This window comes from Cupressus sempervirens, chromosome 5 (genome assembly GCF_028749045.1).
Source record: "Cupressus sempervirens isolate cs-2001-9-10 chromosome 5, ASM2874904v1, whole genome shotgun sequence".
Lineage (NCBI taxonomy): Eukaryota > Viridiplantae > Streptophyta > Pinopsida > Cupressales > Cupressaceae > Cupressus > Cupressus sempervirens.
The window spans coordinates 687,283,058-687,298,612 of record NC_143122.1 but is presented as its reverse complement, the minus strand read 5'-3'; the positions used below and the strand labels follow the sequence as shown (position 1 = coordinate 687,298,612).

Below are 15,555 nucleotides of genomic sequence, written 5' to 3'. Positions count from 1 at the left end.
GAATGGTTCTTTCTAATTTTTTCCATTCCAAATTGGTAATAATCATTTCATCAATTTCAATTATCCATTTTGGTGTTCTAGAACCTTCATGTCAATTATAATTAGGAGATATGTAAGGTTCCTATGCATTAGGTTCCTGTGCATTGTCATGTTCAGCATGATTAATCATGCAATTTATATTATGACCTGGTAGCATTTCATCCTCCAAGTTTTCATTCTCTAAATTTTCATTTTCGGCATTATCATTTTTAATTGGTACATTTTCATTCCCCAACTGCACATATTCATTATCTGACTCTATGATTTCACCTTCTACTAATTCATCGTCAACTTGACTCACATTTAACATACCTTGTCTTTTCCTTCGGTGATTTACCTTGTCCCTTTCCCTATATGCCGCAATGTCATCATTGGATACCTTCCTTTTGTGTTTAGCCTTTCAACGACTGTTGCTCCCCATTTAGATGACAATATCAAACACCTAGGGATATATTATCAAACCTTTTTTCGATCATTTGGGCCCCAAAACATGCCTTTTCCCAAAACTCGTGAAAATGGCCCACAAAAAGTGATGTTGTTGGGTCTACAGTCATAGGGAATATTTTGGGAAAATTATGCTAGTAAAATTGAGTATCCGATATCAAATCGGATATCCGATATTGAGTTCAAAATATTGGAGGGAAATAACAATTAAGGTTAAGATTATAATATATATAATGAGTTAAATGTATAATGAGTTATGAGTTATGTACTAGATTATAATGTATTATTATATTATATTATTATATAATAATATCATTATATTATATTATTATTCTTACTATATTATTAAATATAATAATGTAATATATGTTATTATTATTAAAATCTATAAATATAATATATATTAATATATATATGATTATTATATTATATTATTATTAGTTTTACTATATTATTATTAAATATAATAATGTAATATATTATATATGTTATCAATATATAATGAGTTAAATGTATAACAAATTATGAGTATATTATATTATATAATTATGTATAATGAGTTATAAGTTATGTATTAGATTATAATGTATTATTATCTTATATTATTATTAAATATAATAATATATGTTATTATTATTATAATCTCTCTCTCTCTCTCTCTCTCTCTCTCTCTCTCTCTCTCTCTCTCTCTCTCTCTCTCTCTCTCTCTCTCTCTCTCTCTCTCTCTCTCTATATATATATATATATATATATATATATATATATATATATATATATATATATGAAATTATTATAGGTTATAGGCTAATATATATCTAAAATGTATCGAGAGGGGTCATAGGTTAAACTATGACCCCTCTTGATGTATTTCATTACAACATATGTCTATAGGGGCCCTAGGACCCCTATAGATGTATGTGGTTGGTTCTAATGCATCGAGAGCCATTATAGGTTAACCTATGACCCCTCTTGATGTGTTTCATGACAACCTATGTCTCTAGGGGTCCTAAGACCCCTAGGGACGCATGTGGTTGGTTCTAATGCATCAAGAGGTGTCATAGGTTAACCTATGACCCCTCTCAACACTTTTCATGACAACCTATGTCCCTAGGGGCCCTAGGACCCCTAGGGACTCATGTGGTTGGTTTGCATTTCATGACAACCTATGTCCCTAGGGGTCCTAGGGCCCCTAGGAACACATTTGGTTGGTTCCAATGCATCTAGAGGGGTCATAGGTTAACCTATGACCCCGATCGACGTATTTCATGACAATGTATGTCTCTAGGGGCCCTAGGACCCCTAGGGATACTTTTGGTTGGTTCTAATGCATTTAATGACAACCTATGTAACCTATGACCCCTCTCGACGCATTCAAACCAACCAAAAGCATCCCTAAGGGTCCTAGGGACCCTAGGGACGCATTTGGTTGGTTCCAATGTGTCTAGAGGGGTCATAGGCTAACCTATGACCCTGATCGATCCATTTCATGATGATGTATGTCCCAAGGGGCCCTAGGACCCCTAGGGACACTTTTGGTTGGTTATAATGTGTCAAGAGGCATCATAGGTTAACTTATGACCCCTCTCAATGCATTTCATGACAACCTATGTCCCTAGGGACCCTAAGACCCCTAGGGAGGCATTTGGTTGGCTCCAATGCATTTAGAGGTGTCATAGGTTAACCTATGACCCCTCTCGACACATTTCATGACAACCTATGTCCCTAGGGGCCCTAGGACCCCTAGGAATGCATGTGGTTGGTTCCAATGCATTAACCTATGACCCCTCTCGACTAATTTCATGACAACCTATGTCCCTAGTGGCCCTAGGACCCCTAGAGACCCATGTGGTTGGTTCTAATACATCGAGAGGCGTCATAGGTTAACCTATGACCCCTGTCGATGCATTTCATTACAATGTATGTCCCTAGGGGCTCTAGGACCCCTAGAGATGCATGTGGTTGGTTCTAATGAATCGAGAGGCATCATAGGTTAACCTATGACCCCTCTCGATGTGTTTCATGACAATCTATGCCCCTAGGGGCCCTAGAACCCCTAAAGAGGCATTTGGTTGGTTCCAATGCATATAGAGGGGTCATAGGTTAACCTATGACCCCTCTCGATGCATTTCATGACAACCTATATCCCTAGGGGCCCTAGGGCCCCTAGGAATGCATGTGGTTGATTCTAATGCATTGAGAGGTGTCATAGGTTAACCTATGACCCCTCTCGATGCATTTCATGACAAATTATGTCCCTAGAGGCCCTAGGACCCCTAGGGATGTATGTGGTTGGTTTAATGTGTCAGGAGGCATCATATGTTGACCTATGACCCCTCTTGATGCATTTCATGACAACCTATGTCCCTAGGGGCCCTAGGACCTCTAGAGACACATGTGGTTGGTTTCAATGTGTCAAGAGGGGTCATAAGTTAACATGTGGCCCCTCTCAACGCATTTCATGACAACCTATGACCCCTAGGGACACATGTGGTTGGTTCTAATGTGTTGAGAGGTGTCGTAGGTTAACCTATGATCCCTCTTGATGCATTTCATGACAAGTTATGTCCCTAGGGACCCTAGGACCCCTCAGGATGCATGTGGTTGGATCTAATGCATCGAGAGGCATCATAGGTGAACCTATGACCCCTCTTGACATGTTTCATGACAACCTATGTCCCTAGGGGCCCTAAGGCCCCCTAGGGATTCATGTGGTTAGTTCAATGCATCGAGAGGGGTCATAGGTTAACCTATGACCCTTCTCAACACATTTCATGACAACATATGTCCCCTAGGGATGCATGTGGTTGGTTCTAATGTGTCAAGAGGCATCATAGGTTAACCTATGACCCCTCTCAACACATTTCACGACAACCTATGTCCCTAGGGGCCCTAGGACCCCTAGGGACTCATGTGGTTGGTTCCAATGCATCGAGAGGGGTCATAAATTAATGTATAACACCTCTCGGTGCATTTCATGACAACCTATGACCCCTAGGGATGGATGTGGTTGGTTCTAATGCATCGAGAGGCATCATAGGTTAACCTATGACCCCTCTCGATGCATTTTATGACAACCTATGTCCCTAGGGGCCCTAGAACCCCTAAGCACGCATGTGATTGGTTCTAATGCATTGAGAGCAGTTATAGGTTAACCTATGACCCCTCTCGATGCATTTTATGACAACCTATGTCCCTAGGGGCCCTAGAACCCCTAAGCATGCATGTGATTGGTTCTAATGCATTGAGAGTAGTTATAGGTTAACCTATGACCCCTCTTGATCCATTTCATGACAACCTATGTCCCTAGGGATCCTAGGGCCCCTAGGGACACATTTGGTTGGTTCCAATGTGTCTAGAGGGGTCATAGGTTAACCTATTATCTGGATTGATGCATTTCATGATAATGTATGTCCCTAGGGGCCCTAGCACCCCTAGGGATGCTTTCAGTTTGTTATAATGTGTCTAGAGGGGTCATAGGTTAACCTATGACCCCGATCAATGCATTTCATGATAACATATGTTCCTAGGGGCCCTAGGACCCCTAGGGGCACATTTGGTTGGTTATAATGCATCGAGAGGGGTCATGGTTAGTTGTTTATTATATTTAGTTATAATAATAATAATTGTATTTATAACTATATTATATTTATTAATAATAATCATACATATTACTATAATATAATAATAATTATAATCATATATAATAATAATAGTTAATAATAATAATATTAATGTCCACATTCTCCCAAATAAATTTCCCTCTAAAACACTCTAAAGTTTTCCTCTCAAATTTATTTCCTCTTGAATTTCTCTCCCTCCAAAATTGCAATTGGAAAATCTTTCCTCTCAAATTTCCTTCCAAAATTTCAATTAAAAAATTATGTTCCTGATTGGATACTTGATTTCAAATTGGGTATCTAATTTCAAATTGGATACCCGATTTGATTTCGGGTATCTAATTAGGCTTGATATTTACCAAGCCTATTTGGTCAACCCAAAAAATGTGTTTGAGAAGGGTTTCATTGACACTCAAACTTCAAGTAGCCATTTGACAATGTTATTTTCTTTGAAATTGAATGAAATGAAAAGGATTTTTTTTTATAACAATCTCAAGATTCCATCGGTATAATTTTTGTCAAATTCTGAATTCGATAAGTATTTATTAGTTAATTTTCAATGAAGATGATTGTAAAGTGTTGATTGACATACTGATTGAAAAATAGCTATAACTTTCAAATGGTATAACATTTTTTAAATAAAAAAGTTGTGTCACATTCTATGCTTTGCCTAGTATAAGGAAAAAAATAAAATTTAAATTTTGTAAAGTTTTCTATTAGTTAAGTTGGTCAGACATGAGAGTTTCTTTTTCTGAAAAAGTTTTAGTTAAAAATCCATATTTAGTTATTTATTTGGAATAAAAGTACCCAAAAATATGTGTCACATCTGGGCATGAGTCTACTTTTTATATCTATAATTATATTAAAAAATATTATCATTTGATTTTGATTAAGGTGGTCAGACATACACTTACTTTTTATTTTCGCCTTGAAATTTTCGTAGTACTGCATTAAAATCCAAACTTTTGACCAATCAATTATTTTTTTCTCTAAATAAGGCCTAGTAGTTTAGAAACTACATTCAATTTCTTACCGATTATTTTCTTACAACTTTTTGATATAAAGTCCAAAACCACTTTAAAATTATGTGTCAAGTTGACATAACCCTAATTTTCTAGTTTTTCACTGCTACTTAAAGCCATAGTTTTGTTGACCATGATCTTGCACATACCTTCTCGACCATGCATACTTCTCAATATGCCTATATGGGAGCCAAGACTCTATGCATGAATAGATTGACATATTGCATTGACAAAGTTGAGGGGTCAATAGAATGCAAAGGTAATTTATTCAAGGCCAAATAAGTATTTTTTAGTGTAGTAATTGTTGGGGAACATAAGTATCATTCGGTTAAATATCATATCAAGCTCTCCTTCGTTTCAGGTCAAAATGGAAGCATATTCTATGTTTCAAGTGTTTGACTGAATGCCTCAACTAAGTACAAAGACAACGAGCATGAAAGCCATTATATAGAGGTTTCAAATCAATTAGATGTTAGGGGCAAATGTATCATGATGCACAAATATTCCCTCCAAGCCTATGGTGACTACCACCATAGACTCTTTGAGTATGTAGAGGACATAAAAGAAGAATTCCATGGTGAAATAGAGAAATATTAGAGTTTAGTGGTATTGATATGTGTGCCTATGCATGGATTGACCTCTCAACAAATGTTATCACGCGAGGAAAGTGCATTTGGTAGATATAGACACAAACTGGAGACATGATGAACATATAGTCACTATTCGATGGACATGTCTAAGGTCCAAATTTAAGGTCATATAAGTTAATTTTTTAGAGGTTAATTTACCTCTCCTAAATCATGTGTTTGGGAAGTAGTTATTAACCATAGCGGAGTAGTTCTTAATCTCCATGTCTATATAAAGAATCATCTTAGCTTTGTAAAGGGACCTTTGAGACCTTTTGGAATTTTGATTTTTGTATTTTGTCTTTGTAATCAAAAATTTCTCTTAGGTTCTTGGTGCAAGAAAATAAAGGAATGTGCAATTTGAGTTCTCTTCTTTCAAAATCTAAATTGTTAAAAATGTTGATTCTCTTTGCAATAAGCATTTTCATGGTATTAAGCAAATGTTTATGAATTTTTGGATCAACATTGTGCTAGTGGTAATTCTCAAGCATAGATCTTGATTGTTGTTATTAGTAGTTTAAGTTAGTCCAAGAATGTTGTAAAGTTATGTGGTGCATTCATCATCAATAACTTTATCTTTATCTTTCAAGTTTTAATTCATTTATGTTGAAAAATAAAATAAACCAATCAGATGAGGGAGCTTCCCCTCTCAAACATAGAGGAAGGTAAGTATAATCTAGCACTAATTAGTTGCAATCTCTCCAACTGTTGGCATGGTTGTCATTGTTCATAGGGTGAACAAGGTTAGTTTTAGTAGTAACTTCATAGTGACAAATCTACTTACCAACACGTTTTTGGCGACTCTACTAGGGATATGAACAAGAAAGATTAATTAGTTGCCTGCAATGAAGAAAGATGGTGTTGCCACATGAGAATGTACTTCCAGTTCTCTAGCTGAATCTAGGTTTCCAAGATACCCAAGAAGATATTATTTCATATTTGAACACTCTAGCCTAGAGGTGTAGATGAAGTGCTCAGCAATATCATCAAGTAAATCAAGTTGTAGAAGAAGAAGAAGAATTCAGAGAAATCTTGCAAAGAGCTCCTATTGGTCAAGACATTGTAGTTATTAAAAGAATAGTTGTTATTCCAAGAAGGAACAGGAAAAATCTTGGTCACATCCAAGGTCAAGAAAATAATAATCAGTAAGTTGACTGATAAAGGTACCTTCACCCTAATTAAGGTTGGAAACTCTATTTAGAAGATTGAATTTTGGAAACTCTATATGAGGTTTGAATTCAAAACATGGTTTGGTACAAAGGGAAAGTGGAATGTGATAGTGATAGTGACAGTGATGAGGAATACTTTTCATACCCAAAGAAATAGATTCCTAACGAGCCTCTAAAAGTTGAATTCATGAAGAATTTCTATGGCAGTAGGAGGCTAGATCCTAGAATGGTTCAGCCCTGCTCGCTACAAATTTTTCAAAAGATCGAAGAAGATGATGGAAAAGATTATGATTTCATTTCTCATAATCAAGAATACTTTTTAGCAAAAGGTTCAACATATAAAAATAAAGAAGGCCTTGTTGAAAAATGCCTTTCATCTAAATCAGCAACGAAGAATAATGAAAATGTTTCTCATTCACCTGCCTTTCAACAAAATTAGATTTTCATCGATCCTAAGAAAGGTAGCTTCCTAAATTATTTCTATGGTGGACAAAAACTAGACCCAGAAAATATCCATCTGTCTTTGCTCTAAACCTTGTGAAAGATAGATGAAGAAGATGGTAAAGATAATCAATTTTTCTCTTACAAGCCAAAATCATTTTTAGGAAGGAGTTCCACATGCTATTATAAGGAAGACTTTGATTAAAAAAATGATTCATGTGAATCAAGGATGGATAATGGTGGTAAGAAAAGTAGCCCAATGCCTGGACCTATTGCTCATCAAAACCACACTTCCATTGATCCTAATTAGGTTGAGTTTTTAAAAAGCTTCTACTGTAATGCACGCCTGGATCTTGATAAAGTTCATCCTTCTTTACTTGAAACACTACAAGAACTTGAGAAAGAAGACCCATGCAAGAATTATTTTCTTGGTAACAGAACATCTCCCAATCCAAATTTTTAAAATGAGTCATCTAGATCTGCATGCATGAAAGAAGATAGGGATTTTATGTCTAATCAAGGAGATGGTCAGGAAATGAAGTCTATAAAAGAGGAAGGGTCTACTAATGTATTAGGGCATCACTGTGGAGAACATATTCAATAATCTCAATCCTGATGAGAAAGAGAAATAAATATCAAATATTTCTCAAGGAACTATACAACATATGATTAAAGATGAGAGAAATGTGGATCAAGGTGAATTTCATACTACTTTTATTCCTACTTGGTGCCTCAATGCTTCAGATGATGACTTCTTCTGTGGAGAAGACCTTCCTATTCATTCACCCCTAATGATTAATGATGAGGACTCTATTTCTGAAGTCAATTCTTTAGAATGTTTTTCACAATCTTCTACCATTACCACTAATGAAGAAATAACCTCAAGTGAAATCTTCCTGACATCTTCGTTAACTCTTGAGATGGAAGTCTTTTCTTTTGAGGTCTTAAGAAGTTTTCATAAAGTGGTATGATCATCACAAGAGTATAAGATCATTTTCAAGAGAAAGATGATGAATTGTCAAGTGATCCTTTTCAAGGTCACATACAAGTGGAATACAAAGCTTTTCAATTTTGTGAAGATCGTCATCCAGAAGAATCAATGAACCCAGCTTGTGCAAACATTGATGAATATTTAATGACAAGTATAATGAACATGGAAATTAAAGATAAGTTTCAAGTAAAGGGAGATGAAACACCAATTCCTCACTCTTTCTCATGTACACAACCTGAATTTGAAGTATTTGAGCTCATAAGTTCATATTACAATGAAGGAAATGTTCAAAAAACTATTTATCACCTTGAGTTAGTAGAAACCTTTCAACCAAGGGGGTTACAAACTACTTACCATTATACTGAAAGGAACCCTTTGGTAATATGGATGAGATAAAAAAATTTCTTGTATAGAGAGAACATTGGAAGAATCCACTTTATTAGAATCTAGTATGAAAACTTTTTGTACCCAAAGGGTTGATTAGTTTCATCAAAGCATTACTCTAAACCATTGTCCTAGTAGTATAGACAATAGATTTTCTAATAATGAATCATCCTTGCAAACCTTTCCATTGTCCAATGAGATACACACATTAGATGCGATACTTCCTCATGAGATAGTTAGAATCATAGAATATGGTATAATGATTGGATCAAAGGATGAATGTTATACTTTGTCAACTCATTCAAAGCAATTAGAAGAAAACATTAGGATGGTATCTCGTGCTACAAAAGTACTTGGTCTTGAAGAAATGTGGCGTGATCATATGATTGAAAAATGTGAAAATGAAGGCATGGATGATGATGCTCTTTTAAAAGCATTCCATTGTCAAATGAGATACTTCCATTGTTGAATGAGATACACACATCAAATGAGATACTTCCTCATGAGATAGTTAGAATCATAGAATATGGTATAATGATTGGATCAAAGGATGAATGTTATACTTTATCAACTCATTCAAAGCAATAAGAAGAAAACATAGGATGGTATCTTGCACTACAAAAGTATTTGGTCTTGAAGAAATGTGTCGTGATCATATGATTGAAACATGTGAAGATGAAGGCCTAGATGATGATTCTCTTTTAAAAGCATTCCCTTTACATCAATATCAATTGATGATCATTCCTTCTGATCAAATGAATTTATTGGAGGACATGTGGACCAAAATGGAAATAGCAATTTTTTCTTCTTATAAAGTAGATCAAATGAGTGATCTAATGAGAGAAGAGGAAGAAATACATCATGGGAAGATCCAATTTGACAAGGATGTGCATTCATATTGGAATAATTTCATAGAGAATGCAAACACAATCATCCCTATGGAAAAGAAAGAGTGTCTGGTGTCAGAAATGAGTTCAGGAATTCATGATGACCAATCACTATAATTTCAAGTAGAGGGCTTGTCAAGTGAAGAAAAGTATCATAAATTCATTTAGAAATTTGAGAGCCTTATCCTTCAAATCTTTTTAAATGAAGTCATCAATGACATGCAACACGAAGAAAAGTTGATTACAAAGCCAACAATTTTTTATGAGACATGGTTATTTGGATACATTCCTTTATCAAGTGATGTGAAGCATGCTAGAAATCTTAGAATTGGAATTTGAAGAGAAAACTTATACTTGAGTCCACATGAACATGAAAGTTGCCACATGTTAGCACACCATGGTGTTTATTTTCCCTAGACAATGAATGAATTTGCATGATTATACCTTGAGTCACTAGAGGTAGGGAAACCTTCCTTGTACATAGTCTTGTTAGGAGTTTTTGTTGTGTTGTTTTGTTGCACCTAGTCTTCCTTTTAGTTGTCCTATTTTTGGTGTCAGTTTCTTCCTTTGCAAAGTGGTTCCTCATGTGACTCTATAGCCCAATGGATAAGGCACTATTCTAGTTATTCTACATTCGAGCTTTGTCCTTTTCAGTCCTTGTCCCCAGTTAGAGCTAGTTGTTGCCATGGTTCTTGTACTTGCCAAATCGCACAATCCCATCTCTATTTTGAGTAAAAACAAGTTCAAATGTATCAAACTTCAAGCTTTGAAAGGGCCAATTATCTATTGTATTTTTAATGACTTTATGATATTGATGCATCCATTTTGTCCTCCAACTTCCTCTAGCACTTTGAATTTTTGAAATCTAGTTCTTGAGTCTTAAGTTATCAAAGGTTAATGAAGCATCCCAAAACATGTGTTTTATCTCAAAATCTTAACCTCCCCATCAAAAAGGTTAAGATAAGTTTCCAAAATATGTGTTTTAAAATAAATTATTAACCATTAGCCTCATCTAAAAAGCTTAAGGTCTGGGCTCCAAAACACATGTTTCATCTTAAAATCTTAACCTCTCCATCAAAAAGGGGTTTAAATTTTTTTTCCAAAACATGTATTCCGAACCATTAACCTTAACCTCTCATCCAAAAAGGTTAAGGTTAGAGGCTCAAGACATGCATTTCTAAAATAGGTATTAACCTCATTTTTCTGAATGTTGAAAGATAGGATTCAAAATGCAAGTCATCTCAAAGGCCTCTCTATGATAGAAAATACATCTCAGTCATGAAAGAACCAAGATATTTCTTTAAGGTATTCGATGGAGGCTTCAAAATTCTAAAAGCAAGATAATGTGCAGAGGAATCACTGAGGAGTCGAGAATCTTGAAAAGAGAATGTGAAGCAACCTGTACCTTAACTCTAGCCCACTCATCTTTGATACTGGCAAAGCACTCAATGGAGAAGATTTAGAGCCTTGGTGAGTGGCACCATAGTCAAGATCCCAGCTCTGGCCCATGTGGACATTACTTTGTGTTAGAGAATTGGTAACTTATGTTTGCAGTGAGTTTGGAGTTCCAAATTTATGAAGATTGCTTTGAGCATTGGCACAGGAGGAATGGCAAAACCCATGAACTGTATGGAAAGATTGTCCATCAATTTCCTAATCTGTGACCTTTTGATGAGAGCATAGAATGAGTAATGAATTAATATGAAACAACACATGTGAACTGTTTGTCAGAATGTCTTCTAAAACCATATAGTTGAGACATCAATGAATATGTAGTGCATGAAGACCCACAATCTACTTGATAGAATGCTTGGCCTAATGTAGACATCATTTGGATCATGAGATGATTCAAACATTGAGGAGATCATGTAAATGCACATAGAAGTTGAATCATGTTGTTCATCTAGTGTGGAGGACCACAATCACTACTAAAGTCTGTGTTGATGAACTTTATTCAAAGTGTGCCTTTATCCTTGTTTCACATACCAAATTTTTATTGCAGTATCAAATTCCATGATGGTTGGATGTGTAAAAGCTGACCCTCAAATTATTGCCACCAGTAAGCAAGTCGCAAAGCAGATGTGTATGCGAATGGTGGAGTTGTGACTATAGTCCTAGGTCATTTGATGTAATGCCTCAATAGAGAGGCGGTGAGCATGGACATAGCATGTAAATTGTTTGATGGAATACTTGACAAGTTTAGGGTCATTATAATGCAGAGCATTCCAATATGTGCCACAGTCTTGATTAAGTTGGAGGAAATTGCACAATACCACTAAGAATCCTAGGAATTGAGATTTGAATTCATCAAATGGTTAGATATGTAAATCAAGGATTAACTATACCATCCGCGACAAGGATTCCCATACACACCATCTCAGCCTGCAACACATAATTCTACAATAACCGAGATATTCCACATGAGGAAAGGTGGTTTAAAGCTAATATCAACAAGAATGACCTGGAGCTTTATTTTCTTTATATAATTATATAATTATAACACACACATGGATTCTTCAAAATAGTTACCAAGGGGTTCAAAGTCTTGCAGAGAGAGAGAAAGTTGCCTATAGTTACATAGTTTTATAATAGTTAATATATGATTCTTGATATATAAATCTTGAAGTAATGCAAAATCATAGAATCAGAGACCAAACTATATGTTCATTACAAATACATTTAAGGGAATAAGTTTTCGGCAGAGTATTTGTGAAATGAGTTTTATGCTCTACCATGCATACTTCTCAATTTACCTATATGGGAGCCAAGACTATGTGCATGAATAGATTGACATATTGCATTGACCAAGTTGTGGGGTCAATAGAATGCAGAGGTAATATTCAAGGCCAAATAAGTATTTTTGAGTGTAGTAATCATTGGGGAACATAAGTATCATTTGATTAAATATCATATCAAGCCCTCCTTCCTTCTGCGTCAAAATGGAAGGATAGTTTATGTTTCGAGTGTTTGACTGAATGCCTCAACTAAGAATAGAGTCAACTAGCATGGAAGCCATTATATAGAAGTTTCAAATCAATTATATGTTGGGGGGAAATGTATCATGATGCACAAATATTCTCTCCTAGCCTATAGTGACTACCACCGTAGACTCTTTGAGTACGCAAAGGACATAAAAGAAGAATTACATGGTGAAAGATGGAAATATTAGAGTTCAGTGGTATTGGTATGTGTGTCTATGCATGGACTGGCCTCTCAACATATGTTATCACGTGAGGAAAGCACATTTAGTCTAGATATAGACACAAATTGGAGACATGATGAACATATAGTCACTATTTGATGGACATGTCTAAGGTCCAAGTTTTAGGTCATATAGGTTAATTTTGTAGAAGTTAATTAACCTCTCCTAAATCACATGTTTGGGAAGTAGTTATTAACCATGAAGGAGTAGCTCTTAACCTCCATGTCTATATAAGGAATCATCTTAGCTTTGTAAAGGGGCTTTTTGGACTTTAGAATATGAGAACACTTATGTTAGAATTTTGGTGATAAGATAATATTTGGAAAGTGTGTACAAATTTTGTCTTTGTAATCGAAAATTCCTCTTAGGTTCTTGGTGCAAGAAAATAAAGGAACGTGCAATTTGAATTCTCTTCTTTCAAAATCTAAATTGTTAAAAATGTTGATTCTCTTTACAGTAAGCATTTTCATGATATTATGCAAATGTTTATGAATCTTTGGATCAACATTGTGCTGCATAGATCTTGATTGTTGTTATTATTAGTTTAAGTTAGTCCAAGAACGCTGTGAAATCATGCGGTGCATTCGTCATCAATAACTTTCTCTCAATCTTTCAAGTTTTATGTCATTTATGTTGAAAAATCAAATACACCCATCATATGAGGGAGCTGCCCCTTTCAAACACAGAGGAAGGTTGTAATCTAGTATTGATTGGTTGCAATCTCCCTAACTGTTGGTACGGTTGTCACTGTTCACAAGACAAATAAGATCAATTTCAGTAATAATTTCACTGTGACAAATCTGCTTAGCAACAAGATGTCAAATCATGTGTGTTTGTAAACCAAGGCCCAATAACATATGCTGGTTGCACTGTTATGACCTCAAGATTGTATTTGGCACCATAGTTAAGGGCTTCGTGTTCTGCTAATGTCTTTGCAGTCATTTACCAAGCCATCTATTTGCTTGAGATTTAAGGAAATCCAGAGGGCTCCAACATGACTCATCAATGCAAGAATGAGCTAATTCCCCCTTGTCATTTAATAGACAAATAGCAGCGGCAGATGAAGTGAAAACCACTCACTTAATAGTTTTAGCTCTTGTGCATGCTCTCATCACATGAACTACACTATTTACAGCAGGCACAATGTAATATTCCTGGATCAGTCTTACAACAGTAATTTTTATTTGTAACAGAATGAAAACTACTCAACTTAAATAGCAAAAGGTTTCGTAATCAAAGAGCTTATTGTAAATTTCAACATTATTTATGAGTAAAATATCTTGAATGATTTAACGGTTATGAACAAGTTTACAAATTATTTACATAAAAATAATAATACATAATTATCTTATTGGAACATAATAAATGCTTTCGTTTTATTTAACAAAATTTATAAATGAATCTCATTTAAGATCTAAATTTGCCAAATTTCTGAGATATTTACCTAAATTTTCAAAATACATTACTTACAGGAATGGATTGAACACCCATAGGACCGGCTACATGAAAAACTCCATCACAACCCTACACTGCAGAATCAAAGCTTCTCTCTCTCGTCTCTGGCAATTTTTAGTGAGAATCCGTCTAAAATTTTAAAAATCAAAATCTCTCTCTATTTAAATATTAAACATATATTTTCTTCAAATACAATCTTTAAAACAATTTACTTACTGCTAACGATTCAGGATCTTTCAGATCCATAAAAAAGTCAGAGGATTCAGGGTAAGGTTGATAAGTACCTGGATCTTTAATTTATTGCTAAAAATTTACTGAAATTTACAGATAACAGCTCTGTTTAAGCGTTGGACACGATATTTTAAATAAAACCTTTAAAGCACATTATTTACTGTTCAAGTGTTTAAGATCTGGCAGATCTGAAAAAAGCAGAGGCCTCAGGGTAAAGATAAAAGCTACCTGGATCTCTAAGAGTGGCGTTCACAATGTAGCCTCTTTCCAGAAGATTTTTAACCAGCAATGATCTCTAAGAGTGGCGTTCACACATACTCGTTTTACAGTCTTCTCAGTCTCATCCGCCATTATTTTTCTCAGGACAGAGCCGCGTGGGACTTCAGTTTTCTTCCAACTAGGTCTCTGTAACTAATGGTAGATGATTGTGAGGGAAAACGGATCTAAAATAGTAAAATAGTAAGTACAATTATAAGAAGATAGTTCAAAATTTAAATGTGATGCAGACTCGTTTTACAACATAAATTTTCATCAAACTAGATCTCTGTATTTAATTTTGCATGATTGTAAGCGAAAATATACCGATAAAATTGAAATCCATTTACAAGAAGATAGTCCATAAAGAAAAATATATCTTCAAGCGGCTGAATGAGTTTTATAAAAATTTGATAGTGAATGTTTCTTGTTGGAGAGTGTTCCGATGTATAATCAGTTTTATATTTTATTTCAGTATCGCTATCTTGCTGGTAAATTAATACGGTGACTGAGACTCATCTATTAATTGAAATTACTTTCATTTCAATTTAATAATTGAGGGGTCACACATACCCAATCATCTCAAGATCTAGTTCTTAGTTTTTATCTTAGAATATTGTTTTATTACTATACAACGTTATCTATATAATTTATTTTTTAATATCTTTTGGTTTTTTTAATAGCATCATGGAATCTTGTCACTTTTTTATACAAATCTTATTGTTCTTCACAGTGTACAATATAAAAAATAATTGAAATGATAACACCTAGTCTATAGAATATTGTTTATTG

At 34.8% G+C, this 15,555-nt stretch overlaps 1 pseudogene; it reads right to left on the bottom strand.

The window, feature by feature from the left end:
* The window catches only part of LOC149557814 (putative anthocyanidin reductase), a 30,169-nt pseudogene extending 15,101 nt beyond the window's left edge, over positions 1-15,068 (bottom strand).
* Positions 15,069-15,555: the final 487 nt, after the last annotated feature.